This window comes from Patiria miniata, unplaced genomic scaffold (genome assembly GCF_015706575.1).
Source record: "Patiria miniata isolate m_02_andy unplaced genomic scaffold, ASM1570657v1 HiC_scaffold_20, whole genome shotgun sequence".
Lineage (NCBI taxonomy): Eukaryota > Metazoa > Echinodermata > Asteroidea > Valvatida > Asterinidae > Patiria > Patiria miniata.
The window spans coordinates 33,798,917-33,812,355 of record NW_024037059.1 but is presented as its reverse complement, the minus strand read 5'-3'; the positions used below and the strand labels follow the sequence as shown (position 1 = coordinate 33,812,355).

General features: G+C 39.5%; 1 pseudogene; it reads right to left on the bottom strand.

Moving 5' to 3' along the window:
* Positions 1–2,387: 2,387 nt before the first annotated feature.
* On the bottom strand, positions 2,388–13,178 carry LOC119727342 (annotated as a pseudogene).
* Between the last annotated feature and the right edge of the window lie 261 nt (positions 13,179–13,439).

The window sequence follows — 13,439 nt, the reverse complement described above, 5'->3', positions numbered from 1 at the left end:
TTGTCATCTGCCGATATTATTACGGTGAAATTGCGGCGAAAATGGCACAGTAAAAAAAAAAAGCAGACGAACAGTGTTGAACGATGTAAACAACAATGGCGGTCGTAGCAGAAATAGTGCTTCACTGTCTTCCATGGCACATCTCACAGGAACATACATCAATTTACATCAACCAGCGTAGCTACAACCTTGTACCCGAGGTCACACTATTATATACAACGCGGTGGAAAAGACACTTTCAACAACGAGAAAGATCAAGGAAATATACCCTGTGGGGTACATCAGGCACTCATGGACCACGGCGTACAACGCTCATGCGTTTTTGTGGCATGTCACGGGATCCACTCTCGACCAATAAAAAAAATCACAATCTATTACCGTGGTATAACAAATGGATTTTTGGCCTTATTAAAAGGGAAAAAATGAATCACCATGTCCCTATTAATACAGCTTCGTACAATTTCAGGGTATGGCGCCGAAATATAAGACCGCGTAGAAATTGGAACAGTCGAGGGCTTCGTTCGAGTATATAATTGGCCTTGTTCGTCTCCAAGCAACGAATAGACAACATTTTCCAACAGGGGACTGGCGTTTGGTTGGCTGTGTAACAGAACATGACTGTAAGCTAGATAAACTGGTCTAACTGCGAGACTGAAACACCCGTAGATAGAAGTACCATAAGTACCTTATTCCCCTTAAAGTGAATTTATTTTTTTATATTTAAATGAACTGCAAGGAAATCAAAACACAGCAAAACCAAGATTCGATCACGCTTTAACTTCGCCAAAATGTAAGACAGCAAACAAAACTCACCACAGGGAAGTTCAGCATTCGACGATACAGAAACCCCATCTCTGGAAACCAAACTGCCGACTAGTCGTGTGCCAGTCAGACTTTAAAAATGTTGCATCAGCCGGCAAAGTATTTATATCAAGACTTGCACGGCCACGTCGATACTCGACACAGATTGTGATTATAACGGCTTTCATTCAAGACCCAATTTTCGAAGGCAGAACGGAACTTGTTACAAACGACACAGGAATCGATTACCGTCGAATCGATTCACTCATCTCGCTATTAAGAGCAGGCTTGACTTTCTAGGTTCTTCATCAATACTCGTAAAAATAAAATGATGTGAAATTGTCTGACCTTCTTTTTTCAATCGATTCAATTTCAGGCTCCAAAATTATCAAATAAACCTCCAAACAAAAATCGAGAAAGCCAGACATTAACATTGGCATATACCGTAAACACAAGTTCATAATAGGACAGCCAAACATTTAATGATAAATCGCAGTCTATACAGCAAAAAGTGTACTCCATAAGTAGAATCATTGCATTAAGCATTCAAATAAAACACTTTATTGAATGGTAATCTTCCACTTTCTACAAACGTATATCAGCAAATTATAATTGGTTAAGAGAACTCATGCAAAAATCTGTACCACCTGTTATGACTGCACTTAATGTTATAATTTCCCAATGAAATGAAATGAAACACAGATTGGGACCATCACTGCTATACTATAAAGATGCTAGGGTGTGGGGTTGTTTCTGCATTTAATATAGGGGACGTTGAACAATAGAGGACAATAAGGTACACAGTTTCCGAAAGTCCACATTTGACGATCGTGTTCAAAACATATGGGTGATCTTCCTAAAGAGTACAAACAAAAGCGGGACAATAGGGGGTCTACGATTGCAAAGGTGGATCCAGTACACAATTTTTTTTTTTGGGGGGGGGGGAGGGGCAAACAAATTGTTGTTCACCCAAAATGTGGGTCCAAAATTTACGGCGTGGGGGTACGGGGTCCGCTTAAGAGCCCCTAAGAAAATTTGATTCTAGATGTTCTGTGGTGAGATCTGAGGCAATTTCTGACCACTTTAACCATTTTTTTTAAGAAAAAAAGGCGGTGTACGCGGTGCCTGCCCTTATTACGACGTCACTTAAAAAAAAAGGTGTTTTTTTTCTTTTGTGGACTTGCACACGTCAACACTAGGTTCCCTTCTCTGGAAAACAGGGTTAGAGGCATTTTGGGGTTAGGGTTAGCAGTCGCAAAATGATGAGGAACACCCAAGGAAAAAATGATAAAAAACGGTGTTTTTTTTTAATATACACGAATACAAAGAAAATGTCAACAGTAGGTTTGCCATGGTTCTGTATGTGAGTTTGTTTCTGCATTCAATAGGGGAAGTTGAACAATAGAAGACAATAGGGTCCCCAATTCCCGAAGGTCCCCAATTTACAATCGTGTACACTCTAAAAAAGCATTAGTCAGATTTGACTAGAAACCAGTCAAATTTGACTAGCCATTCAGGGTCAGCTAGGTGCAACTGAAAATCAGTCAATCTGACTAGATTTTTCCAGTCAGTATTCCTGGCTTTGAAGAAATAGTTATGCAAATAACTGAAATTAGAGTCGAACCCAACTACTTTTTCTAGTCATAGTATGAAATTTTGCATGTGTGACTAAAATCCTAGTCAATTTCCAATAACTAGGAAAACCAGTCAATAATTTGACTAAGTTGTTTTTAGAGTGTACAAAACATCATGGGAAGTACAAACAAAAGAGGGACAATAGGGGATCTCCGATTGCAGGCAAACACACACTTGGGGTTTGTTTATCGTAAATCGAGGCTACACATGTGAAACATCATTGTGAAAGTGAGGAAAGGAGTCGAATCGAGGACGTCCTTGATTAGAAACGTGTACAAAATCAATGGGAGCTTTGAATAGATCGATGATGAGGAAAAACAGGAAATCCTACACTTTACCATAAACATGTGTGTGTGAGTCTATATGTTGTTTACGAGTTGATCGACTGTAAAGCAGGCGACAGGTGGCGAAGCCGCGGCGTCCCCAGTTATCTCTATTTAAATGTTATTTACTTTAAACACCGTCACTTTACAGCCGTACACACGAGTTGAACTTGAAGTCAAGTCCTCTCAATATTAGTCAATTAAGTCCTCCAATCTCGAGTCAAATCCAAACCTTTAAAAACTCTGACAAAGGCATTCCTTTGTCACTTTTCTTCCATAGTTGTTACTTGTGATCTGATTTGACTTGAGATTGACTGGATCACTGATCTGCATATAACCGATAAAAAAATCAATAGAATAGTAAAACACATCTCACATCACTGTTCTCTAAAGATTTATAATCATATTATTTTGCTACTATGTACATTGACGAGATTTAACACATTTAAAACAATGAATGTAAAGGTCAGTGTATAGACTAATGACATATGCCACTTTTCAATCTGACGAATTACCGCATATTCATTGCGTAGCTCCAGTGCTTATTGCACCCATTCTTTTCAACCATCAATCAATGTTTTGATTGATGTTATTGAAACAAGCGGCTGCTTTTTAAAGTAAATGATTATAAAATCGTTCTATACTTGTTCTTGTTGGTGGCGCAGCTATTAAATCTTGTTTTGTTCACTGCATAGAAGTTCGGTTGTAAACTTCTGTTATTGTTTTATTCAAACTATCCGTGTACGCCATTTCATGTTTCGCCCTTTTACACATCGACTTTACGAACAACATGCATCAATTAGTTTTTAAGTTTTAGGCTTAAAAATGCGTTCCTCGTGTTAGTTTTTGAGTTTCACCTCGAAAAGAGATTGTTTTTTTTTTCAATTGCTATTTTCCTTGCAACAGGTTATTCACTTTCGACTGAAACATAGAACGAAAACATCCACCGATGTTTAGTTATCGAATTATTTCTTCGAATTATTGGTTGCCAGACAATAATTTGGCTATCACAGGGCAGGTTCATTCGTGTAAGATGAAAGCTCTTAGTGGCAGACGCCCAAAATCGGAACTTTTTTTCCGTTAAAACAAAACGAAAAATTTAATTGAAAGTTCGTCAGGAGAATAACCTCCATTTTTTTTAAAAGAGCATCGGTATACATGACAACTTTAAATAGATTTCCAACTGCAGGGGACATTATACAGGGTCCATGTGGCCCCAGAACCCGAGTCGGACTTGAATTGGATGAAACTAACATCGGCCAGGTCAAGACTGGTGGAGAATGATTTAGAGGTCCCGTCTATGATCAGTTGGCTTGGGCTTAGGGTCACCCTGTGCCTGGTAGCCCAGTCTGGAGACGAGAGATCAAGTCGTGCCACTCTCCCTCCTTGTTTTTTGTGTATCTCAACTGCATCGCCGGAGAACTCTGGAGCAAAAATAATTAAAGAAAAAAATGACAAAAACGTTTCATGAGTGGCGTAATCCTGTGTCGGCGAGTGGGGGGACCAAAATCCAAAAAATGCCCGGCCTCGTAAATTCGAAAAGCTGGGGGGGGGGGGGCTGGGGCTGGACAGCACAGTACACTAGGTTGCGCTCTTAAGGATATAGATGTACTTAGTTTTTCCACTTTTGAGTGCTGCTGAATACATTTTAGTTGTTGGGATGTTCGAAAAATACCCCGAAATCCTCATCACGAAAAAGTGTGTGTGTGTTGTGGGGGGGGGGGGGGTGATTCAGTAGCCCATCTCCCTGGTCAACAAGTGGGGGAAGGGATATATACCCCCCCCCCGGGATTTACGCCCCTGGTTTAGTGTTGAGTTGAGAGGAAACAACAGACCCATGGGCCATTGTCATGAGGAATTCAAACGTCAGCAATTAACGACTATATTCTTGCCTTTTTACTGGTGCCGGAGGCCGGCCAATATTGAATTAATTTTTTTTTCTAACGAAACGTGGTCCATTTTTGCCAGAGGGACAATTTCGAACTTTGACCCCCTGAGCCGATAGGCAAATCCGACTTTCACTCGCGCATGCGCCAACTTGTCTTAACCAATGCCTCTTTTGTATCAACATGCAATCACGTGATCTATACCCATATACATGGGCTCGTTTATCCGAATTCTGTCCAGCAAATCCTTGGTGTCATGGAAACTGCGATTTCGTTAATACGCCGGTGGTTTTCGTCGTCAAGTTGTTAAATGTGTATTAAAAGTTTAATTTATTTATGTATTGTATATGAAAACGAGATTCTTCAAAATTAAAGCCTACAGAAGTGATTATTAGTTCATGTACCCGAAAACTTGCCATTTTAAAACTGGAAATGTATTTTAAACTCAACAGCACGGAAGAAATTGCTTGGATGTGAATGGAAAGAGTCCTCAGAGGAATGTGACAAGAATTCAGAGATTGTCTTTGCTTACCAATCCTGAAGTTAGAGATACTATCAGCAGAATCGGAATCAAAGAAATAGATGATTTCCTTGGTGATCCACTGACCGCCCCTTGCGGTGAAACGCTGAATTCAAGCGTCCAGTCGAACTGGGCGTCCAGAGTGACGGGGAGAAATGACGTGGTCTGGTGAGAACCAACGTCAAGCGTCACTTCGTTGCACGTTGATATGGCAACGGTAGCTGTGGAGAAGAATGGCGGGAAAACAATTTATTAAGCAACAGAGTACCGAAGTGTAATGTCATCTGTCTTTGTTCTGGTTCATGCGCTGGCTAGTGCGTTGATGTTAACACACACTTGAAGGGTTCACGAAATATATTCTTCTGAGGAACACATTTTGCGCAACTTTCTACTCCTCTTAAGTGTATGACAAACTATTTGACATCCCTTTTTGGCTTAAATTTATTGGAAAGTGCACTTCTTTAACTATGCTTTTCTGACAACTGATGGCGCTGTTGCTGTGATGTTTAAGAAAGACACTTTTTATGTAAGGGGTTTCTGTTTAAATTGTGAACCCAAAAATATGCTTATTGAAAACATCTGTGAGGAAAAAGTTTGCTCATTTGCTTACTGCCATGTACTGACACAACAACGAATCGCTAAAGGAAAGAAAATATTCACGATAGCAAATTATCCAAAATTTTGGCAACTTTTGGTGCTGAAATAGCTGTAACATTGAGGTTTCTGTCCGAAATGACATCACAGTTTCACTCATGAAAAAGGAAAGTTTACATAAGCATGAAAACCAAAAATGCACCAAAATACCCTTAAAAATGACAAAACGAAAAAATGAACATAAGGTTTAATGGGACTCAAATGTGCATTTGCAAAGGTTGTATTAAATTATGCGCGTAAACCAGAATACGCAGTAGCACTTCGGTATATACTTCGGTGCTTTTAATAAAGTACCGAAGTACCAAAGTGTGCCGCGAATTATGGTTCATGTGCGTAGCTTAAAGGGACACTATGTCCTGGATTACGCCCAATTGGGCTACATAATGCGTTTTGAACGAATAACGGTAATCGGAAAGAACATTAAAGTAGGATATGAACATATCCACACAACTATCCTTTAAAAAATGGGCCCTTTTATGTTATGCTTGTATTTTTCGTGCGAGAACGAATTTCGGGGTCCATATTTGCGACCCCAAAAAGTGGGGCAGTTGTGATTCCAGCCGTTAAGTGTTTTGCGGACGTTTGAGAAACCACAATATAATGTGCATTGGTGCTGCGTGTAATATTTATGCAACACACACAAATATGAAACTGTTTTTAGGCCAGTGGAATCAAGTTGACGGACAGGGGTGTCATTTACCGTCAGAGATTTCATAATTATTAGATGCGCTAATATCGACTAACTGCATCCACTGCAATGGTGTCTCGTGATTATTTGATATGCCAATTCTAATGATTTTTAAACTACAAAAGTTATGTTTGTCTATGTTTTTTTTTCTTCAGCATTTCCGTAACGTAACATTTGTTATAGTTTCTCAATATTGGGTAAAATTACTACCTTTTCGAGAGTAAAGAGGGAACATGGTCGTCAACTTGTGTAGTTTTTTTTACACAACAGCTAAAGTGTAGAAAAGTACCCATTTCAGTGTAACTTTTACCCATAATTGTGTGACGTGTTTGCACAACAAAGTTGCCATGGGTAAGAAAGTTTACCCATGTGACGACCATGTTCCCTTTTTACTCAATTATTGGGTAAACTTTACCCAACCCTCCTTTTACCCAAGTGTTGTGTCAGTTTCTTACCCAGATATTGGGTTCTAAATTTACCCATCACTTGGGTTGTTTTTGAATTAGTTGTTGTGTACGTTTGTTATTGACCCTTGCGGTTTTATTCAACTTTGAAACTCTGCAATGTGAATTGCGTGCTAGAGACAGCAATCGAGAGGGATTTCAATAACTGAGTCCTGGGTTGGAAAGTCAGTAAAATGAATAAGATGATATTTCCCCAATATGGTGCTGATGCATGAGGACTATTACGAGGAACGTGGGCTAAAAGGGGTGTTAGAATGTCCCTCAATCAACTCATTCAAAAACAATTCCCCAAATGTCGGTCATTTTACTCCGTGTTTCTAGATCTGAGAACACTTATATACGGTGCATGAAACGTGGTTGGCAGAGTCCAAGTTGCAAATAATTGTCTAAATAATAAGCATGTCACTACTCCAATCTCCCCGATATTAATCCTCATACATCAGCATCGCATTTGGAGGAAACAACATTGAAATTCATTTCACGTCTTCAAAATCCCCAAATTGTTGAAGGTCTCACAAGCGGTGGCCATCTTGTACATGTATGAGTGATACGCGTTCACAATATTGGGTAAACGTTGTCACGTGCGTCAGTTTACCCCGCACCGTGGTAACATTTTACTAATGTCGTGGTAAATTGTACTCTTCGACGTGTACAATGAAAGAATTGTTACACAGTGGTGGGGTAAATCCAGTTTCTTTAACCCATCACTTGGGTAATATTACCATGATTTTAACTTGTTGCCTGTGCTGCTGGTACTTGTAGTCAATATGTTGGGTACTATTTTACCCTTTTCATGTGTAACACATGTGACACAAGTAGGAAGTACAAGCGAAATTTTCATTTTGCTCAATATCGCGCAGAAATGACACAATTTGTTTACACAACAGTTTAACACAACATAAATTTACACTTTTTTTTTTTAGAGTGCACATAACGTTTGCATTACAATGTATTTTTATCGTACCTGTGCTTCGTTCTACAGCTTTATTATTACAAGCACGTCGCAAAACGGAATTGCATCTATTTAGGGCCTATAATGCGAAAAGACTTTTTAGCTGAGGCTTTATTTCATTTATTGAAATTCCCCGCGAAACGTGGCCGCTCGAGGTACGCCTGGGCATATGCCAGACAGACTGTATGAGGTTTCCAAAATATTTGCGATGAAACTTGGATATAGAATACAAATATTGAATGCTTTATCTCGTGTTGTAGTAAAACTAGCCTCCCGAGGGGATCCGTGGACATTCTATTTTCCCATTCAAAATTTGTTTTATAACACTTCACCCACAGATTCTGCTTGGTTTTAATATTTTAAATTATTTAAATCTGAACACAATTACAATAAAATTCAATTTCAAAAAATTCAATACAAAATTGGTGGGAAATGTATTTCTCTCTTCCAAACCACCCCTTCACGAAATGTTTAAGCCATAGAGCTATATGTAATTTAATATATAGCACTATGGTTTAAACCTAACTCTGTTGCGTGCTCTCTCGCGAACAATATATACGCGTTGTGTGCAACGCTCACGCGCACACCCGGCATGCATTTGCACACAAATACCGCGCCATGGTACAGTACTTTGGTTGCTAATGGTATACATGTAGTACTTTGGTTGCTTCTACTTTTGGCAGGGCATTGAAAGATAGCAAAAAAACATAGAAAGTACCATGTGACTCGCTTTCGGCCAATCGAGACACATAATCTCTGGATGAGGTGTTAGGCTATATCAATGTATCATAATGTTCTAGAAAACAACCTTATGTGGTTAGAAAGCTACCGTAACGATACTTTCTCCTTGGGCGTGTCCTATTCACGTGACTTTTTAGCGCGTCCATGCCCATTGAGAACATTCTCTGCTATGGCGCAAGTGGTGCGTACGCGCTTCCCGATCTAATTGTTATTTTAGTGGAAGTCGTCAGCGCTTGAACCAGAGCGTGAACCAGATCAAAGACAGCTGACGTCAGACTTTGGTGCTCTATTGTACCGTGCACTCAATATTAATTTCCTGTCACGCCGCGCGTTGTCATGACAATGAAGCCCGAATTGTTTGTACTGCTTTTTTTTTTTCAAACCCACACTTCGACAGCTGCGACACTGTTTAACAGTTCAGTTGTATACAAAGTGCCCATGCTTTACAGTTTGGTGATGTAATCCTAAAGGTGCGGTGTTGTGGCAAAGGGTTCATCAGAATTATCATCGCCAAGATGTTTATCTTATAATCCGTCTATTTTCCACGTACTTCCGTAAAGCTTATTAACAATAAACTAACTGGAAATTAACAAACAATTTCTGCTTGGCATTTTACAAATTCACCAAACTGTGCAAACAGATATCACCATTCCCAAATACGGAGAGTATGGTATAGTCATTCATAGGGTAGTTTTTTTTTCTACGGAGTTATGAAGGTCGTGTGATTCGTCACAAAACGTAGGGTACCCAAGTGATTCGACGAATAATTTGTTAAAGTTCATTCATTCTGTTCAGATAGATTTGAAATCTGAAATAATCCTAAGGGTGCACGCCTGTAAATAGGCTAAAAGTCCGTCCGCCGAGCTCATGAATAAAAGTTATACCCTCAAAATATTCAATATTAGAGAGTTTTGAGAGCCATAAAATTGGGGAATTGAAGAGATATGGCTATGAACCTCTGGCCCGGACTTGGGGCCTCCATTTCTGAGCATCTTGGATGCTATTGAGCTCGAAAGTGGCGCTACTTTGCCATAATGTGATGGGATCGTTTTTTAAGATGGCTACTTTTCCGCTCCGGGAAAAAATAAGGGTCGTTTTCTTTGGGTGAGAATATCTCGAAAAGTCAGTGGTCAACGCACCAAAAAATGAAGAAAAAAAATTAAAGATGAAACATTGATCATCATTTTTCTGTGCAGCTTGAATACCTGTGAGAGTTCTGAGTATTTTTAAAAGAATTTTGAAGTATGCACATGTAGCACTAGTGTCTATGGGAATTTTATTGCAGGGTTGTACCCCTAAAAGCTAAGAGTCTTTGCAGGACAGCCATTTTGGATGTGTGAAACAAAACAAAAACATCTTGAAAGTGGCTGGTGATAGCATAGGGTCTGTTTTCAGTTTCAAGGGTGGCAGGAAGCATTTACGTTTTCTGCAACGAAGTAAAGTAACTGGCCATGATGCGCATGCGTCAGTTGGTTCTCTGAGTTATTGTCTTAAAAAAATATACTCTCCGGCAGTGACGTAGCCAGGAATTTTTCAGTGGGGGGGGGGGGGGGGGGGCTGGAACATTTCATGGGGGGGGGCGCGTCATGTAGATCAATGATAATTTTTTTTAGAAACTCAAAATCTCAGTGGGGGGGGGGGCGACTGGGGGGGGGGCGACAAGGTTTCATGGGGGGGGGAGCTGTCGCCCCCCCCCCTCCCACGCCCCCGTGGCTACGCCACTGCTCTCCGGAGCCATGAATAAGATTGGAAAGGTGAAATTTAAACCATGCAAAAAATATCCCGAATCATGTTAAAGATATTGTTTTAATCATGTGATATGATTCGTGTATACCGATTAAGGTAGCGGACTATACCTGGTTGCAGAAGAAACCAATAGCTGACAGGAAAAGTATTCCTGTTGAATATTGAGTCGAATAGCAAGTGACATGCATGGTATCAGCAACGATAAAGGAAAACCTTATCTCGTCTCAGTAACGTTCAACGTGCCTTGCCAAAAAAATGACTCTGGAACGCTTTCCGAAGAAAACCCACAACACGTTTGGTAGGCCCTATGGACTGATAACCACATGTCAGCGAGGACTGGATTCGAACCCAGGTCACAGAGATAAAAGGCGATGAAATGTACAACTGCGTTAACTTGACTTGCTGTTCCATCACATTTTAATTATAATTTAAAGATTTAACTCTAACCTGATTCTGTAGAGCAGTCATGCTTGCGGTCGCTTGTCCACACTGATCTAGTACCGAGGGGTAGAGCTTTCGAGGCCTGTGGCTGGGTGTTCACCCCGCCCAGTCGTACGTCAGTACAGGCACACGGGTCGGGTGCATTCTCCACCCACCTGTGGGCACGGGTACCATCTTGGTTGGTGTACAACTCCTGACCTCTGTAACACACATGGGCTGAGACCTCTGCAAGCCGCACAAAAAGAGAGGCTTTGTCAAAAATATACTGTTTACAAGAAAATGAGCAGTTTTACCGATCCACATTGATGTACGCAATGGGCCGTCAACGGGTATGGAACACTTCATTTACATTCAGTGTCTCAGTGACTCAGTCAGTCAAGTCCACGACTCAGTTAGTCATTTTGTCACCAAGACGCTTAGCGAGAAGAAAACGCATGGCTTTTCCGGCAGGTCAAAAAACCTCACTGTTTGGTCAAATATAGGTTTTCCCAGGAAAACCTATATCTTTCTGCTGCAACTGCCAAATTTCAGTAATGTATATACAAATATATGTACCAAATTGGATTCCCGGGCAGGATTAAAATCCAAAGCTCACGAAATGAAATGAACAAGGGTGAATGAGGATACGCTGAAATATTTTGAACATTCGCTAACTTGCACCGAGTGTGAAAATGCTTGCCCATGTTTATGCAAATTTGAATAAACATTTTGTCTGATTGAAAACCAATAACCTCTACCTTTGGCAAGTGCCCAATTTTATTTCCTTCTATCGCTTTACATGCTTTTTTTTTTCTGTTCCGTTATACGCATTTCATATTTCCTTCTCAAGCAATCGTAATTTTCTTTGAAATTCCCGTACATTCCTTTATAAAGATTTCCCAAAAGTCATGTAATTTTAGACTCTGTTTCATTACTATGACATATGAATATCTTGCTACTGCAGCTGCACAGTTTCATTGAGCATGTGTTGTTTTTGTGAACGTTTGCAAATACAAAGCTACCAATTAAACACAGACTGAGTTAAAAAGAAAGTGACCCGGAATAATATTTTTTTCCCCTTAAAATGCAACTAAATTTGATACACGGGATGAAGTATGTCTTAAAAGAGCATGTTCTTCCACTCCTCTGAAAACAAACCTGAAATTGATCCATGCTATCAGAAGTTATGCATGTTTTACTGAAAGAACCCTTTTTTATAGCTGTCCATGGAATGCCATTGGAAACTACTCGGCAAAGTGAGACAGATTACACACAAGCATTCAAATACAAAATGAGATTTTATTCATTTAAACCAAGACTGAAACATAATTTTTACTGTCAGATTTTGTGTTTGAATATGAGGAACAAGTAAACTCTTTTTTTCCTTAAAATATTAATAGCAATTTTTGTATGTTTTCCTTTGCAAATTCTCGTTCCTCCATGGAGGTTGTCAAACGTTCATGTTTCATTGTATTTAATGGGCATTCATCAGCTCGTAGAACGGTTAATGATCAGTGGTGGCCAGCTGAATGTTGTGATCTTTTTATTAAAATAGACATAACTTGGGAAGAGCGTACGAAAATTAAGTGAACTTTTCACAGGTTCTAGTCAATACATGTACTTGATGCCTATGTTATTTTTATGAAATGGAGCGAGCAACTTATTTTTAACAAATTTTTCAAATTCGGTCACTTTTTTTTACTCACCCTGTACACAAGTTCCGTATGCTGCTTACGTTTTACGCGTTAACAAAGATAACCTAGCTCATTTATTTGAACTTTCGCTGAATGAAACCGGGTTGGAAAACATTTGCCAGTTTTTATGCGATTTTTAATGAAAGTTTTGCATGACCGAATGAGCAAGGTATAGAATTGGACGGGAAAACCTATGTTCACACCATTGCATGATCGGAAAACATGATTTTAAGCCGGTAGCAATAATTTTGTGACAAAAGAGGCCGGCGTAATAAAATTTCAGTTTATGATGTCATGAAATTTGCTTCGCTTTAGTTTGGATTATTGCCGAAAATATATATCTCTTTTCTCTATAGTACCGTATTCGTTTCGGGGTACATAGGAAATGATGCAGCAAAACAAAAAAACAAACAAACCAAAAAACTTAGGTCAACAATTCTGCATGTCCGCCTTTACAATCACTGACAACAGGCCATTGAAATGTTTTATCTTCAATTAACAAACTAAATTGCGGATTAACTCTAAAACTTAATCGTCTACTGAAGAAGTGTAACTGTAAGAGTTTGTACTCACCAAGAAATACTGCAGTTGCAGCAACAGTGCAGAGCGCGATCAGCGCTCTCGACTCCATCTCGAACCACTGCAACTTACTCAATGAGCTGTTGTAGTGAGGATAATACTCGGTAGATAACACGCATGCATGGTCAACGTATTAATAATTCGTCTCCCAGCTATTTAACATAATGCATCTTTTCTTTAATGCATGGACACAATGATGACACTCCATTATTTAAAGGGAATATACAACATTTGCAAACATCGAAAAATAAAACTACCAAGTTTTGGCGAAATACCTTAATAGGATGTTGGTAAATGACAGTCTAAAGCATCCTGTAAAATTATGGCACCTGGTAT